Raw genomic sequence first — 19,563 nt, 5'->3', positions numbered from 1 at the left:
TAGCAACCACCCCGGGTACCCTAGCAACCGCATAGAAACATCCTAGCAACCACCCTGATTACCCTAGCAACCACCATGGGTACCTTAGCAACGGCCCTAGCAACCATCATGGGGACCCTAGCAACTGACCTAGCAACCACCCCAGGTACCCTAGCAACCACATAGCAACACCCTAGCAACCACCCCGATTACCCTAGCAACCACCCTGGGTACCCTAGCAACCACCCTGGGTACCCTAGCAACGGCCCTAGCAACCATCATGGGGACCCTAGCAACCGCCCTAGCAACCACACTGGGACCCTAGCAACCGACCTAGCAACCACCCCAGGTACCCTAGCAACCACATAGCAACACCCTAGCAACCACCCCGATTACCCTAGCAACCACCCTGGGTACCCTAGCAACGGACCTAGCAACCACCCAGAGTACCTTAGCAACCACACTGGGTACCCTAGCAATGGCCCTAGCAACCACCCTGGGTACCCTAGCAATGGCCCCAGCAACCACACCTTAGCAACAGAGGGGCGAGTTTTGCCACTGCAAGCACCACTCACATTTTCTTCAGGAAATGTACATTCTAGTTATTCTTATTATTCTTCTTCCGCCAAAATTTCGGCGCGTAACTAGTCCCGCATATTTGGTCACAGACCTGCAAAAGAGGCGTCAAATCGTGCGGCCTATTCGGGAATGGTGTGCTATGACTTTTATAAGCGATCGGGCGTACGATGTTCGTACACCGGGCGAAATATCGGCCGAAAAATCGCATAGACAACGCATTACGGCCAACTTTGACGGATCGTAGCTCCGAGAGAGAATTTCGCAGAAACATGTGAATCACCACATTTGGAGAGGCTATCAGGCTGTGCGAGAGCATACCTCGCAGAGGAGTACAAGTTGTACCCCTGGGGCGCTAGAGACCCCCAAAGTTGCCCCATAGACATAATATGGTGAGGGATCGCCCATGAAACAGTGTGTTTTTCCTACTATGGGATATTACATAGGGATTTTGTATTGAACATAACTCAGGATCACAGTGTCATAGAGACAAGGGGGTGGGCTCATTTGAATCAGGCAACCAATCAGTCTCTCAGGATCACTGTGAATCTATCAAGCCACGCCCTAGCAACCATATAGAGCGCCATAGCAACAAGCTCCATAGACTTCCATTGAAAAAGATAAAATGAATAACTTTGTATAGAAGTGTCATAGAAACATGAGGGTGGGCTCGTTTGAGTCGGGGCAGCAAACGGCCAATCACGAATCACCTTCAACACTTCATAGCCACGCCCTAGCAACCATTTGGAGCACCCTAGCGACCCAAAGCATAGAGAGATATCTTCAAATCTGAATATCATAAAGGCATGGGGGTTGGTTTATATCATTCATATAGGCTAGCAGACTTTGGAGTATCATCATTGGCAGCTGTCAGGCCACTCCCTAGCAACCAACCAGAGTACCCTAGCAACCATTTCTCAAGACCTATATCTCTGCATCAGAACATTGTACAGACATGGGGGTTGGTTTATATTGGCAAGCACCCTTTGAAGTATCATCATTGGCAGCTGTCAGGCCTCTCCCTAGCAACCAACCAGAGTACCCTAGCAACCATTTCTCAAGACCTATATCTCTGCATCAGAACATTGTACAGACATGGGGGTTGGTTTATATTGGCAAGCAACCTTTGGAGTATCATCATTGGGAGTTGCCAAGCCACTCCCTAGCAACCAAACGGATTACCCTAGCAACCGTTTTGCATGACCTATATCTCTAAATCAGAACATCGTACAGACATGGCGGTTGGATTTGTTGACTCATGGTACCAAACTGGACTTCCAACATGCTAGTCATGCTAGCAGTGATTAGCTACATGCTAATAGTGATTAGCTAAGTGCTCAAATGGGCTAAGGACTCTATAAAAACTACATAGTGACATCTGTGACAACTACCAACAACGTAGTAACATCATAGCAACCACCCAGGATACCATAGCAACTGCCTAGCAACCAGCCAAAACTCCCTAGCAACACCTTAGCAACCAACCCAAGTACCTTAGCAACTGCCTTGCAACCACCCAGGTTACCATAGCAACCACCCAAGTTACCATAGCAACCACCCTAGCAACCATCATTTGGACCCTAGCAACCACCCGGGGTACCCTAGCAACCACATAACAACACCTTAGCAACCGCCCCAATTACCCTAGCAACCACCCTGGGTACCCTAGCAACGGCCCTAGAAACCATCATGGGGACCCTAGCAACCGCCCTAGCAACCACCCCGAGTACCCTAGCAACCACATAGCAACACCCTAGCAACCGCCCCAATTACCCTAGCAACCACCCTGGGTACCCTAGCAACGGCCCTAGCAACCATCATGGGGACCATAGCAACTGCCCTAGCAACCACCCTGGGTACCCTAGCAACCACATAGCAACACCCTAGCAACCATACCGATTACCCTAACAACCAACCTGGGTAACCTAGCAACGGCCCTAGCAACCATCATGGGGACCCTAGCAACCGCCCTAGCAACCACCCAGGGTACCCTAGCAACCACATAACAACACCCTAGCAACCATACCGATTACCCTAGCAACCAACCTGGGTAACCTAGCAATGGCCTTAGCAACCATCCTGAGTACACTAGCAACCACCCAGATTACCCTAGCAACCACATTGGCTACCCTAGCAACCACCCTAGCAACCTCATTGCAACACCCTAGCAACAGAGGGGTGAGTTTTGCCACTGCAAGCACCACTCACATTTTCTTCAGGAAATGTACATTCTAGTTAGTGGTGCTTGCCGGAGGCAAGGCATCACTATTACTATTCGCCTTGACAAAACTTTGGCGCGCTACTCCTCCCGCATTTTTTGTCACAGACCCATGAATGAGATGTCAAAACGTGCGGTTTATTGAGGAGAGGTGTGCTATGACTTTTCTAAGCAATCGGAAGTACAATATTCGTACAGCGGACGAAGAAAATGTGTAAAAATATCCCATAGACTTAACATTGGAAAAACTATCTGACATAATATCTTTGGCTCAGGAAGGCATAAATACTTAAGAGTGGGCTCTTTTGACTTGGCCTATCAAGCAGTCCATATGTAGTGACAAAACAACTTCAATGCCACGCTCTAGCAACCACTTTTAGCAACCTAGCAACTGTTTCACTACATTTAAAGCTGTATCTCAGCAATATAACAATATAGAAACACTGGCTCTGGCTTTTTGGATTTAGGCTGGCAAATAGTCTTTAAATATCACCCCATAAACTATATAGCCACATCATACCAACCATATAGAGTACCCTAGCAACCATATAGTAATATAAAGAGCATACAGTGGGGCTCGAATGTTTGGACACCCCTTGCAGAATCTGTTAAAATGTGAGTAATTTTCAAAAAATAAGAGAGATCATACTAAATGCATGTTATATTTTATTTAGTACTGTCCTGAGTAAGATATTGTACATAAAAGATGTTAACATTTAGTCCTTAAGACAAAAAAAATGCTGAAATTATTAAAATAACCCCACTCAAAAGTTTGGGAACCCTTGATTCTCAATACTGTGTGCTGTTACCTGATGATCCACGACTGTCTTTCTGGTTTGTGATGGTTGTGCATGAGTACCTTGTTTGCTCTGAACAGTTAAACTGAGCAGCGTTCTTCAGAAAAATCTTTAAGGTCGTGCAGATTCTTCAGTTTTCCAGAATCTTTGCATATTTGAACCCTTTCCAGCAGTGACTTTATGATTTTGAGATACATCTTTTCACACTAAGGACAATTGAGGCACTCAATCACAACTATTAAAAAAGTTTCAAACATTCACTGATGCTCCAGAAGGAAACAAGATGCATTAAGATTTGGGGGGTGAAAACTTTTGAACATGATGAAGATGGTCAAATTTGTCTTATTTTGTTGAATATGATTTTTTTCCCATTTAGTTCTGCCCTTCGTAAGCAGCAGAAGATACTTGTACGTTTCCCGGTACACAAATTAAATACAATTTACCTTGATCTTCAAATTGCAAATGTTTTCACCCCCAGCTCTTAATGCATCGTGTTTCCTTCTGGAGCATCAGTGAATGTTTAAAACTTTTTTAATAGTTGTGTTTGAGTGCCTCAAATGTCCTCAGTGCGAAAATATGTATCTCAAAATCATACAGTCACTGCTGGAAAGGGTTCAAATATGCAAAGATGCTGGAAAACTGAAGAATCTGCACGACCTTAAAGATTTTTCTGAAGAACGCTGCTCAGTTTAACTGTTCAGAGCAAACAAGGTACTCATGCACAACCATCACAAACCAGAAAGACAGTCGTGGATCATCAGGTAACAGCACACAGTATTGAGAACCAAGGGTTCCCAAACTTTTGAGTGGGGTTATTTTAATAATTTCTGCAATTGTTTTGTATGGTGGACTAAATGTTAACATCTTTTATGTACAATATCTTACTCAGGACAGTACTAAATAAAAAATAACATGCATTTAGTATGATCTCTCTTATTTTTTGAAAATTACTCACATTTTCACAGATTCTGCAAGGGGTGCCCAAACTTTCAAGCCCCACTGTATATCTTGGATCCACAACATCACACAGGCGTCATGGGTGGCTACAGGGCGCAGAGTTTTGCCACTGCAAGCACCACTCACATTTTCTTTAGGAAATGTACATTCTAGTTAGTGGTGCTTGCCGGAGGCAAGGCATCACTATTACTATTCGCCTTGACAAAACTTTGGCGCGCTACTCCTCCCGCATTTTTTGTCACAGACCCATGAATGAGATGTCAAAACGTGCGGCTTATTGAGGAGAGGTGTGCTATGACTTTTCTAAGCAATCTGACATACGATATTCGTACAGCGGACGAAGAAAATGTGTAAAAATATCCCATACACTTAACATTGGAAAAATTATCTGACCTTATTTCTTTGGATCAGAAAGACATAGAGGCTTGGGAGTGGGCTCATTTGACTCGGCCTATCAAGCAGTCAATATGTAGTGACCTAACAACTTAATATCCATGCCCTAGCAACCACTTTTAGCACCCTAGCAACTGTTTAGCTACATTTAAAAGCTATATATCAGCAAAATAACAATACAGAAACACTGACTCTGGCTTTTTGGATTCAGGCTGGCCAATAGTCTTTAAATAACACCCCATAAACTATATAGCCACACCATAGCAACCATATAGAGCACCCTAGCAACCATATAGCAATATAAAGTACTTATATCATGGCTCCACATCATCACACAGGCATCATGGGTGGCTACAGGGCGCCGAGTTTTGCCACTGCAAGCACCACTCACATTTTCTTCAGGAAATGTACATTCTAGTGTTACTATTACTATTCGCCTTGACAAAACTTTGGCACGCTACTCCTCCCGCATTTTTTGTCGCAGACCCATGAATGAGATGTCAAAACGTGCGGCTTATTGAGGAGAGGTGTGCTATGACTTTTCTAAGCAATCGGACTTACGGTAATCGTACAGCGGGCGAAGAAAATGTGCAAAAATATTCCATTGACTTAACATTGGAAAAACTATCTGACATCATATCTTTGGATCAGAAAGTCATAGAGGCTCGGCAGAGGGCTCTTTTGACTCGGCCTATCAAGCAGTCCATAAGTAGTGACATAACAACTTCATAGCCACGCCCTAGCAACCACTTTTAGCACCCTAGCAACTGTTTAACAACATATAAAAGCCATTTGTCAGCAAAATAACTATATAGAAACACTAGATCTGGCTTTTTGGATTCAGGCTGGCAAATAGTCTTTAAATATCACCCCATAAACTATATAGCCACATCATAGCAACCATGTAGAGTACCCTAGCAACCATATAGGAATATAAAGAGCATATATCTTGGATCCACAACATCACACAGGCTTCATGTGTGGCTACCGGGAGCAGAGTTTTGCCACTGCAAGCACCACTCACATTTTCTTCAGGAAATGTACATTCTAGTTAGTGGTGCTTGCCGGAGGCAAGGCATCACTATTACTATTCTCCATACTTATTATTATTATTCTTATTATTCTTTTTCTTCCGTACAAAACTTCGGCGCGTAACTCGTCCCGCAGTTTTTGTCACAGACCTACAAAAGTGGCGTCAAATCGTGCGGCCTAATCGGGAATGGTGTGCTATGACTTTTATAAGCGATCGGGTGTACGATGTTCGTACAGCGGGCGAAAAATCAGCCGAAAAAATCGCATAGACAATGCATTACGGAAAATTTTGACGGATCGTAGCTTCGAGAGAGAATTTCGCAGAAACACGTGAATCACCACATTTGAAGAGGCTATCAGGCTGTGCGAGATCATACCTCGCAGTGGGGTATAAGTTGTACCCCTGGGGCGCTAGAGCCCCCCAAAGTTGCCCCATAGACATACTACGGTGAGGGATCGCCCATGAAACACTGTGTTTTTCCTACTATGGGAAATTACATAGGGATTTTGTATTGAACATAACTCAGGATCACAGTGTCATAGAGACAAGGGGGTGGGCTCATTTGAATCAGGCAACCAATCAGTCTCTCAGGATCACTTTGAATCTATCAAGCCACGCCCTAGCAACCATAGAGAGCGCCATAGCAACAAGCTCCATAGACTTCCATTGAAAAAGATAAAATGAATAACTTTGGATAGAAGTGTCATAGAAACATCAGGGTGGGCTCGTTTGACTTGGGGCAGCAAATGGCCAATCACGAATCACCTTCAACACTTCATAGCCACGCCCTAGCAACCATTTGGAGCACCCTAGCGACCCAAATTATAGAGAGATATCTTTAAATCTGAATATCATAAAGGCATTGGGGTTGGTTTATATCATTCATATAGGCTAGCACACTTTGGAGTATAATCATTGGCAGCTGTTAGGCCACTACCTAGCAACCAACCAGAGTACCCTAGCAACCATTTTTCAAGACCTATATCTCTGCATCAGAACATTTTACAGACATGGGAGTTGGTTTATATTGGCAAGCAGCCTTTGGAGTATCATCATTGGCAGCTGCAAAGCCACTCCCTAGCAACCAAATGGATTACCCTAGCAACCAAATTGCATGACCTATATCTCTGCATCAGAACATCGTACAGACATGGCGGTTGGATTTTTTCACTCATGGTACCAAACTGGACTTCCAACATGCTAGTCATGCTAGCAGTGATTAGCTACATGCTAATAGTGATTAGCTAAGTGCTCAAATGGGCTAAGGACTTTATACCAACTACATAGTGACCATCTGTGACAACTAACAACAACCTAGTAACATCATAGCAACCACCCAGGATACCATAGCAACTGCCTAGCAACCAGCCAAAACTCCCTAGCAACTGCCTAGCAACGCCTTAGCAACCAACCCAAGTACCTTAGCAACTGCCTAGCAACCGCCCAAGTTACCATAGCAACCGCCCTAGCAACCACCCGGGGTACCCTAGCAACCACATAGCAACACCCTAGCAACCACCCCGATTACCATAGCAACCACCCAGGGTACCCTAGCAACGGCCCTAGCAACCATCATGGAGACCATAGCAACCGCCCTAGCAACCACCCCAGGTACCCTAGCAACCACATAGCAACACCCTAGCAACCACCCCGATTACCCAAGCAACCACCCTGTGTAACCTAGCAACGGCCCTAGCAACAATCATGGGGGCCCTAGCAACCACCCCGGGTACCTTAGCAACCACATAGCAACACCCTAGCAACCACCCCGATTACCCTAGCAACCATCCTGGGTACCCTAGCAACGGCCCTAACAACCAACCCAAGTATCCTAGAAATGGCCCTAGCAACCACACCTTGGCAACCGAAGGGCGAGTTTTGCCACTGCAAGCACCACTCACATTTTCTTCAGGAAATGTACATTCTAGTTAGTGGTGCTTGCCGGAGGCAAGGCATCACTATTATTATCTCACATACTTATTCTTATTCTTTATACTTCTAGATCCGTACAAATTTCGGCGCGTAACTAGTCCCGCAGCTTTTGTCACAGACCCGCAAAAGTGGCGTCAAATCGTGCGGCCTAATCGGGAATGGTGTGCTATGACTTTTATAAGCGATCGGGCGTACGATGTTCGTCCGGCGGGCGAAAAATCGGGCGATAAATCCCATAGACAATGCATTGGGGTCAATTTTGACGGATCATAGCTCCAAGAGACAATTTCGCAGAAACACGTGAATCACTACATTTGGAGAGGCTATCAGGCTGTGCGAGAACATACCCCGCATTGGGGTATAAGTTGTACCCCTGGGGCGCAAGAGCCCCCCAAATTCGCCCCTAATACAAAGTATAGGGAGGGCTACTATGGGAAATTACATAGGGATTTTGTATTGAACATAACTCAGGATCACAGTGTCATAGAGACAAGGGGGTGGGCTCATTTGAATCAGGCAACCAATCAGTCTCTCAGGATCACTGTGAATCTATCAAGCCACGCCCTAGCAACCATAGAGAGCGCCATAGCAACAAGCTCCATAGACTTCCATTGAAAAAGATAAAATGAATAACTTTGGATAGAAGTGTCATAGAAACATGAGGGTGTGCTCATTTGACTCGGGGCAGCAAATGGCCAATCACGAATCACCTTCAACACTTCATTGCCACGCCCTAGCAACCATTAAGAGCTACCTAGCAACCTAAATCCAAAGATAGATATCTTAACATCTGAAAGACATAGAAGCATGGGGGTTGGTTTATATTGTCAAGCAGCCTTTGAAGTCTCAGCATTGGCAGCTGCAAGGCCACTCCCTAGCAACCAACCAGAGTACCCTAGCAACCATTTTTCAAGACCTATATCTCTGCATCAGAACATTGTACAGACATGGGGGTTGGTTTATATTGGCAAGCAGCCGTTGGAGTATCATCATTGGCAGCTGCCAACCCACTCCCTAGCAACCAAATGGAGTACCCTAGCAACCGTTTTGCATGACCTATATCTCTGCATCAGAACATCGTACAGACATGGCGGTTGATTTTTTTGACTCATGCTAACACACTGGACTTCCAACATGCTAGTCATGCTAGTAGTGATTAGCTACATGCTAATAGTGATTAGCTAAGTACTCAAATGGGCTAAAAATCTCTATAAAAACTACATAGTGACCATCTGTGACAACTACCAACAACCAAGTAACATCATAACAACCACCCCGGTTACCATAGCAACTGCCTAGCAACCACCCAGGTTACCATAGCAACCACCTAGCAACCACCCAGAACACCCTAGCAACAAATTAGTAACCACCAAATTTATCTTAGCAACTGCCTAGCAACTGCCTAGCAACCACCCAGGTTACCCTAGCAACCACATAGCAACACCCTAGCAACCACCCCGATTACCCTAGCAACCACCCTGGGTACCCTAGCAACGGCCCTAGCAACCATCATGGGGACCCTAGCAACCGCCCTAGCAACCACCCTGGGTACCCTAGCAACCACATAGCAACACCCTAGCAACCGCCCCAATTACCCTAGCAACCACCCTGGGTACCTTAGCAACGGCCCTAGCAACCATCATGGGGACCTTAGCAACCGCCCTAGCAACCACCCCGGGTACCCTAGCAACCACACAGCAACACCCTAGCAACCACCCCGATTACCCTAGCAACCACCCTGGGTACCCTAGCAACGGCCCTAGTAACCACACCCTAGCAACAGGGCGCCGAGTTTTGCCACTGCAAGCACCACTCACATTTTCTTCAGGAAATGTACATTCTAGTTAGTGGTGCTTGCCGGAGGCAAGGCATCACTATTATTATCTCACATACTTATTATTCTTATTATTATTCTTCCGTACAAATTTCGGCGCGTAACTAGTCCCGCAGTTTTCGTCACAGACCAACGAAACAGGCGTCAAATCGTGCGGCCTATTCGGGAATGGTGTGCTATGACTTTTATAAGCGTTCGGGCGTACGATGTTCGTACACCGGGCGAAATATCGGCCGAAAAATCGCATAGACAACGCATTACGGCCAACTTTGACGGATCGTAGCTCCGAGAGAGAATTTCGCTGAAACATGTGAATCACCACATTTGGAGAGGCTATCAAGCTGTGCGAGAGCATACCTCGCAGAGGGGTACAAGTTGTACCCCTGGGGCGCTAGAGACGCCCAAAGTTGCCCCATAGACATACTATGGTGAGGGATCGCCCATGAAACACTGTGTTTTTCCTACTATGGGAAATTACATAGGGATTTTGTATTGAACATAACTCAGGGTCACAGTGTCATAGAGACAAGGGGGTGGGCTCATTTGAATCAGGCAACCAATCAGTCTCTCAGGATCACTGTGAATCTATCAAGCCACGCCCTAGCAACCATATAGAGCGCCATAGCAACAAGCTCCATAGACTTCCATTGAAAAAGATAAAATGAATAACTTTGGACAGAAGTGTCATAGAAACATGAGGGTGGGCTCGTTTGAGTCGGGGCAGCAAACGGCCAATCACGAATCACCTTCAACACTTCATAGCCACGCCCTAGCAACCATTTGGAGCACCCTAGCGACCCAAATTATAGAGAGATATCTTCAAATCTGAATATCATAAAGGCATGGGGGTTGGTTTATATCATTTATATAGGCTAGCAGACTTTGGAGTATAATCATTGGCAGCTGTTAGGCCATTACCTAGCAACCAACCAGAGTACCCTAGCAACCATTTTTCAAGACCTATATCTCTGCATCAGAACATAGTACAGACATGGGAGTTGGTTTATATTGGCAAGCAGCCTTTGGAGTATCATCATTGGCAGCTGCCAAGCCACTCCCTAGCAACCAAATGGATTACCCTAGCAACCGAATTGCATGACCTATATCTCTGCATCAGAACATCGTACAGTCATGGCGGTTGGATTTTTTCACTCATGGTACCAAACTGGACTTCCAACATGCTAGTCATGCTAGCAGTGATTAGCTACATGCTAATAGTGATTAGCTAAGTGCTCAAATGGGCTAAGGACTCTATAACAACTACATAGTGACCATCTGTGACAACTACCAACAACCTAGTAACATCATAGCAACCACCCAGGATACCATAGCAACTGCCTAGCAACCAGCCAAAACTCCCTAGCAACTGCCTAGCAACACCTTAGCAACCAACCCAAGTACCTTAGCAACTGCCTAGCAACCACCCAGGTTACCATAGCAACCACCCGAGTTACCATAGCAACCACCCTAGCAACCATCATTTGGACCCTAGCAACCACCCGGGGTACCCTAGCAACCACATAGCAACACCTTAGCAACCGCCCCAATTACCCTAGCAACCACCCATGGTACCCTAGCAACGGCCCTAGCAAACATCATGGGGACCCTAGCAACCGCCCTAGCAACCACCCCGGGTACCCTAGCAACCACATAGCAACACCCTAGCAACCACCCCGATTACCATAGCAACCACCCAGGGTACCCTAGCAACGGCCCTAGCAACCATCATGGGGACCCTAGCAACCGCCCTAGCAACCACCCCGGGTACCCTAGCAACCACATAGCAACACCCTAGCAACCGCCCCGACTACCCTAGCAACCACCCTGGGTACCCTAGCAACGGCCCTAGCAACCATTATGGGGACCCTAGCAACCGCCCTAGCAACCACCCCGAGTACCCTAGCAACCACATGGCAACACCCTAGCAACCGCCCCAATTACCCTAGCAACCACCCTGGGTACCCTAGCAACGGCCCTAGCAAACATCATGGGGACCCTAGCAACCACCCCGAGTACCCTAGCAACCACATGGCAACACCCTAGCAACCACCCCGATTACCTTAGCAACCACACTGGGTAACCCAGCAACAACCCTTGCAACCACCCAGAGTACCCTAGCAACCACATAGCAACACCCTAGCAACCACCTTGATTACCCTAGCAATGGCCCTAGCAACCATCATGGGGACGCTAGCAACCACACCTTAGCATCAGAGGGGCGAGTTTTGCCACTGCAAGCACCACTCACATTTTCTTCAGGAAATGTACATTCTAGTGTTACTATTACTATTCGCCTTGACAACAATTTGGCGCGCTACTCCTCCCGCATTTTTTGTCACAGACCTATGAATGAGATGTCAAAATGTGCGGCTTATTGTGGAGAGGTGTGCTATGACTTTTCTAAGCAATCAGATGTACGATATTCGTACAGCGGACGAAGAAAATGTGCAAAAATATCCCATAGACTTAACATTGGAAAAACTATCTGACATAATATCTTTGGCTCAGGAAGGCATAAATGCTTAAGAGTGGGCTCTTTTGACTCGGCCTATCAAGCAGTCCATATGTAGTGACAAAACAACTTCAATGCCACGCCCTAGCAACCACTTTTAGCAACCTAGCAGCTGTTTAACAATATTTAAAAGCTGTATCTCAGCAATATAACAATATAGAAACACTGGCTCTGGCTTTTTGGATTTAGGTTGGCAAATAGTCTTTAAATATCACCCCATAAAATATATAGCCACATCATACCAACCATATAGAGTACCCTAGCAACCATATAGGAATATAAAGAGCATACAGTGGGGCTCGAAAGTTTGGGCACCCCTTGCAGAATCTGTGAAAATGTGAGTAATTTTCAAAAAATAAGAGAGATCATACTAAATGCATGTTATATTTTATTTAGTACTGTCCTGAGTAAGATATTGTACATAAAAGATGTTAACATTTAGTCCTTAAGACAAAAAAAATGCAGAAATTATTAAAATAACCCCACTCAAAAGTTTGGGAACCCTTGGTTCTTAATACTGTGTGGTGTTACCTGATGATATTGGTAACAATATTGGTAGTTGGTGACTTTATGATTTTGAGATACATCTTTTCACACTAAGGACAATTGAGGCACTCAAACACAACTATTAAAAAAGTTTCAAACATTCACTGATGTTCCAGAAGGAAACAAGATGCATTAAGATTTGGGGGGTGAAAACTTTTGAACATGATGAAGATGGCCAAATTTGTCTTATTTTGTTGAATATGATTTTTTTTCCCATTTAGTTCTGCCCTTCGTAAGCAGCAGAAGATACTTGTACGTTTCCCGGTACACAAATTAAGTACAATTTACCTTGATCTTCAAATTGCAAATGTTTTCACCCCCAGCTCTTAATGCATCGTGTTTCCTTCTGGAGCATCAGTGAATGTTTGACCCTTTTTTAATAGTTGTGTTTGAGTGCCTCAAATGTCCTCAGTGTGAAAATATGTATCTCAAAATCATACATTCACTGCTGGAAAGGGTTCAAATATGCAAAGATGCTGGAAAACTGAAGAATCTGCACGACCTTAAAGATTTTTCTGAAGAACGCTGCTCAGTTTAACTGTTCAGAGCAAACAAGGGACTCATGCACAACCATCACAAACCAGAAAGAAAGTCGTGGATCATCAGGTAACAGCACACAGTATTGAGAACCAAGGGTTCCCAAACTTTTGAGTGGGGTTATTTTAATAATTTCTGCAATTGTTTTGTATAGTGGACTAAATGTTAACATCTTTTATGTACAATATCTTACTCAGGACAGTACTAAATAAAAAATAACATGCATTTAGTATGATCTCTCTTATTTTTGGAAAATTACTCACATTTTCACAGATTCTGCAAGGGGTGCCCAAACTTTCGAGCCCCACTGTATATCTTGGATCCACAACATCACACAGGCGTCATGGGTGGCTACAGGGCGCAGAGTTTTGCCACTGCAAGCACCACTCACATTTTCTTCAGGAAATGTACATTCTAGTTATTATTCTTATTATTCTTTTTCTTCCGTACAAAACTTCGGCGCGTAACTCGTCCCGCAGTTTTTGTCACAGACCTACAAAAGTGGCGTCAAATCGTGCGGCCTAATCGGGAATGGTGTGCTATGACTTTTATAAGCGATCGGGTGTACGATGTTCGTACAGCGGGCGAAAAATCAGCCGAAAAAATCGCATAGACAATGCATTACGGAAAATTTTGACGGATCGTAGCTTCGAGAGAGAATTTCGCAGAAACACGTGAATCACCACATTTGAAGAGGCTATCAGGCTGTGCGAGATCATACAGTGGGGTATAAGTTGTACCCCTGGGGCGCTAGAGCCCCCCAAAGTTGCCCCATAGACATACTACGGTGAGGGATCGCCCATGAAACACTGTGTTTTTCCTACTATGGGAAATTACATAGGGATTTTGTATTGAACATAACTCAGGATCACAGTGTCATAGAGACAAGGGGGTGGGCTCATTTGAATCAGGCAACCAATCAGTCTCTCAGGATCACTTTGAATCTATCAAGCCACGCCCTAGCAACCATAGAGAGCGCCATAGCAACAAGCTCCATAGACTTCCATTGAAAAAGATAAAATGAATAACTTTGGATAGAAGTGTCATAGAAACATGAGGGTGGGCTCGTTTGACTTGGGGCAGCAAATGTCCTATCACGAATCACCTTCAACACTTCATAGCCACGCCCTAGCAACCATTTGGAGCACCCTAGCGACCCAAATTATAGAGAGATATCTTCAAATCTGAATATCATAAAGGCATGGGGGTTGGTTTATATCATTCATATAGGCTAGCAGACTTTGGAGTATAATCATTGGCAGCTGTTAGGCCACTACCTAGCAACCAACCAGAGTACCCTAGCAACCATTTTTCAAGACCTATATCTCTGCATCAGAACATTGTACAGACATGGGAGTTGGTTTATATTGGCAAGCAGCCTTTGGAGTATCATCATTGGCAGCTGCCAAGCCACTCCCTAGCAACCGAATGGATTACCCTAGCAACCGAATTGCATGACCTATATCTCTGCATCAGAACATCGTACAGACATGGCGGTTGGATTTTTCCACTCATGGTACCAAACTGGACTTCCAACATGCTAGTCATGCTACCAGTGATTAGCTACATGCTAATAGTGATTAGCTAAGTGCTCAAATGGGCTAAGGACTCTATAACAACTACATAGTGACCATCTGTGACAACTACCATCAACCTAGTAACATCATAGCAACCACCCAGGATACCATAGCAACTGCCTAGCAACCAGCCAAAACTCCCTAGCAACTGCCTAGCAACACCTTAGCAACCAACCCAAGTACCTTAGCAACTGCCTAGCAACCACCCAGGTTACCATAGCAACCACCCGAGTTACCATAGAAACCGCCCTAGCAACCATCATTTGGACCCTAGCAACCACCCGGGGTACCCTAGCAACCACATAGCAACACCTTAGCAACCGCCCCAATTACCCTAGCAACCACCCTGGGTACCTTAGCAACGGCCCTAGCAACCATCATGGGGACCCTAGCAACCGCCCTAGCAACCACCCCGGGTACCCTAGCAACCACATAGCAACACCCTAGCAACCACCCCAATTACCATAGCAACCACCCAGGGTACCCTAGCAACGGCCCTAGCAACCATCATGGGGACCCTAGCAACCGCCCTAGCAACCACCCCGGGTACCCTAGCAACCACATAGCAACACCTTAGCAACCGCCCCGACTACCCTAGCAACCACCCTGGGTACCCTAGCAACGGCCCTAGCAACCATTATGGGGACCCTAGCAACCGCCCTAGCAACCGCCCCAATTACCCTAGCAACCACCCTGGGTACCCTAGCAACGGCCCTAGCAACCATCATGGGGACCCTAGCAACCACCCCGAGTACCCTAGCAACCACATGGCAACACCCTAGCAACCACCCCGATTACCTTAGCAACCACACTGGGTAACCCAGCAACGACCCTTGCAACCACCCAGAGTACCCTAGCAACCACATAGCAACACCCTAGCAACCACCTTGATTACCCTAGCAATGGCCCTAGCAACCATCATGGGGACCCTAGCAACCACACCTTAGCATCAGAGGGGCGAGTTTTGCCACTGCAAGCACCACTCACATTTTCTTCAGGAAATGTACATTCTAGTTAGTGGTGCTTGCCGGAGGCAAGGCATCACTATTATTATCTCACATACTTATTAGTGGTGCTTGCCGGAGGCAAGGCATCACTATTACTATTCGCCTTGACAAAACTTTGGCACGCTACTCCTCCCGCATTTTTTGTCGCAGACCCATGAATGAGATGTCAAAACGTGCGGCTTATTGAGGAGAGGTGTGCTATGACTTTTCTAAGCAATCGGACTTACGGTAATCGTACAGCGGGCGAAGAAAATGTGCAAAAATATTCCATTGACTTAACATTGGAAAAACTATCTGACATCATATCTTTGGATCAGAAAGTCATAGAGGCTTGGCAGAGGGCTCTTTTGACTCGGCCTATCAAGCAGTCCATAAGTAGTGACATAACAACTTCATAGCCACGCCCTAGCAACCACTTTTAGCACCCTAGCAACTGTTTAACAACATATAAAAGCTATTTGTCAGCAAAATAACTATATAGAAACACTAGATCTGGCTTTTTGGATTCAGGCTGGCAAATAGTCTTTAAATATCACCCCATAAACTATATAGCCACATCATAGCAACCATGTAGAGTACCCTAGCAACCATATAGGAATATAAAGAGCATATATCTTGGATCCACAACATCACACAGGCTTCATGTGTGGCTACCGGGAGCAGAGTTTTGCCACTGCAAGCACCACTCACATTTTCTTCAGGAAATGTACATTCTAGTTAGTGGTGCTTGCCGGAGGCAAAGCATCACTATTATTATCTCACATACTTATTCTTATTCTTTATACTTCTAGATCCGTACAAATTTCGGCGCGTAACTAGTCCCGAAGTTTTCGTCACAGACCAACGAAACAGGCGTCAAATCGTGCGGCCTATAGGGGAATGGTGTGCTATGACTTTTAGAAGCGATCGGGTGTACGATGTTCGTCCGGCGGGCGAAAAATTGGGCGACAAATCCCATAGACAATGCATTGCGGCCAACTTTGACGGATCGTAGCTCAGAGTGACAATTTCGCAGAAACACGTGAATCACCACATTTGGAGAGGCTTTCAGGCTGTGCGAGAACATACCCCGCATTGGGGTAAAAGTTGTACCCCTGGGGCGCAAGAGCCCCCCAAATTTGCCCCTAATACAAAGTATAGGGAGGGCTTTTCCTATTATGTGAAATGACATAGGGATTTTGTATTGAACATAACTCTGGATCACAATATCATAGAGACAAGGGGGTGGGCTCATTTTAATCAGGCAACCAATCAGACTCTCAGGATAATTATGAAGCTGTTAAGCCACGCCCTAGCAACCATATAGAGCCCCTTAGTAACAAGCTCCATAGACTTCCATTGAAAAGATCAAATGAATATCTTTGGATAGAAGTGTTATAGAAACATGAAGGTGGGCTCCTTTGACTCGGGCAGCAAACGACCAATCACTAATCCCCTTCAAGACTTCATAGCCACGCCCTAGCAACCGTTAAGAGCTACCTAGCAACCTAAATCCAAAGAGAGATATCTTAACATCTGAAAGACATAGAAGCATGGGGGTTGGTTTATATTGTCAAGCAGCCTTTGGAGTATCATCATTGGCAGCTGCAAGGCCACTCCCTAGCAACCAACCAAAGTACCCTAGCAACCATTTTTCAAGACCTATATCTCTTCACCAGAACATTGTACAGACATGGGGGTTGGTTTATATTGGCATGCAGCCTTTGTGAAGTGACATTCAAACAAGTATGGTGACCCATACTCAGAATTTGTCCTCTGCATTTAACCCATCCGAAATGCACACACACAGAGCAGTGAACACACACACACACACTGTGAGCACACACCCAGAGCAGTGGGCAGCCATTTATGCTGCGGCGCCCGGGGAGCAGTTGGGGGTTCGATGCCTTGCTCAAGGGCACCTAAGTCGTGGTATTGAAGGTGGAGTATCATCTTTGGAGTATCATCATTGGCAGCTGTCAAGCCACTCCCTAGCAACCAAACGGAGTACCCTAGCAACCATTTTGCATGACCTATATCTCTGCATCAGAACATCGTACAGACATGGCGGTTGTTTTTTTTGAGTGCTCAAATGGGCTAAGAACTCTATAAAAACTACATAGTGACCATCTGTGACAACTACCAACCACCTAGTAACATCATAGCAACCACCCAGGATACCATAGCAACCGCCCTAGCAACCATCACTGGGACCCTAGCAACCGCCCTAGCAACCACCCTGGGTACCCTAGCAACCACATAGCAACACCCTAGCAACCACCATGAGTACCCTAGCAACGGCCCTAGCAACCATCACAGGGACCCTAGCAACCGCCCTAGCAACCACCCCAGGTACCCTAGCAACCACATAGCAACACCCTAGCAACCACCCCGATTACCCTAGCAACCACCCTGGGTACCTTAGCAACTGCCCTAGCAACCATCATTGGGACCCTAGCAACCACCCTAGCAACCACCTGGGGTACCCTAGCAACCACATAGCAAGACCCTAGCAACCGTCCCAATTACCCTAGCAACCACATTGGGTACCCTAGCAACGGCCCTAGCAACCATCAAGGGGACCTTAGCAACCGCCCTAGCAACCACCCCGGGTACCCTAGCAACCACATAGCAACACCCTAGCAACCACCCCGATTACCCTAGCAACCAACCTGGGTACCCTGGCAACTGCCATAGCAACCATCATGAGGACCCTAGCAACCGCCCTAGCAACCACCCCAGGTACCCTAGCAACCTCATTGCAACACCTTAGCAACAGAGGGGCGAGTTTTGCCACTGCAAGCACCACTCACATTTTCTTCAGGAAATGTACATTCTAGTTAGTGGTGCTTGCCGGAGGCAAGGCATCACTATTACTATTCGCCTTGACAAAACTTTGGCGCGCTACTCCTCCCGCATTTTTTGTCACAGACCCATGAATGAGATGTCAAAACGTGCGGCTTATTGAGGAGAGGTGTGCTATGACTTTTCTAAGCAATCTGACATACGATATTCGTACAGCGGACGAAGAAAATGTGTAAAAATATCCCATAGACTTAACATTGGAAAAATTATCTTACCTTATTTCTTTGGATCAGAAAGACATAGAGGCTTGGGAGTGGGCTCATTTGACTCGGCCTATCAAGCAGTCCATATGTAGTGACCTAACAACTTAGTATCCATGCCCTAGCAACCACTTTTAGCACCCTAGCAACTGTTTAGCTACATTTAAAAGCTATATATCAGCAAAATAACAATACAGAAACACTGACTCTGGCTTTTTGGGTTCAGGCTGGCCAATAGTCTTTAATAAATAACACCCCATAAACTATATAGCCACACCATAGCAACCATGTAGTGTACCCTAGCAACCATAAAGCAATATAAAAGCATATATCTTGGATCCACAACATCACACAGGCGTCATGGGTGGTTACAGGGCGCAGAGTTTTGCCACTGCAAGCACCACTCACATTTTCTTCAGGAAATGTACATTCTAGTGTTACTATTACTATTCGCCTTGACAAAACTTTGGCACGCTACTCCTCCCGCATTTTTTGTCGCAGACCCATGAATGAGATGTCAAAACGTGCGGCTTATTGAGGAGAGGTGTGCTATGACTTTTCAAAGCAATCGGACTTACGGTAATCGTACAGCGGGCGAAGAAAATGTGCAAAAATATTCCA

Source organism: Carassius carassius, chromosome 48, assembly GCF_963082965.1.
Source record: "Carassius carassius chromosome 48, fCarCar2.1, whole genome shotgun sequence".
NCBI lineage: Eukaryota > Metazoa > Chordata > Actinopteri > Cypriniformes > Cyprinidae > Carassius > Carassius carassius.
Note: the sequence above shows the minus strand (reverse complement) of the source record.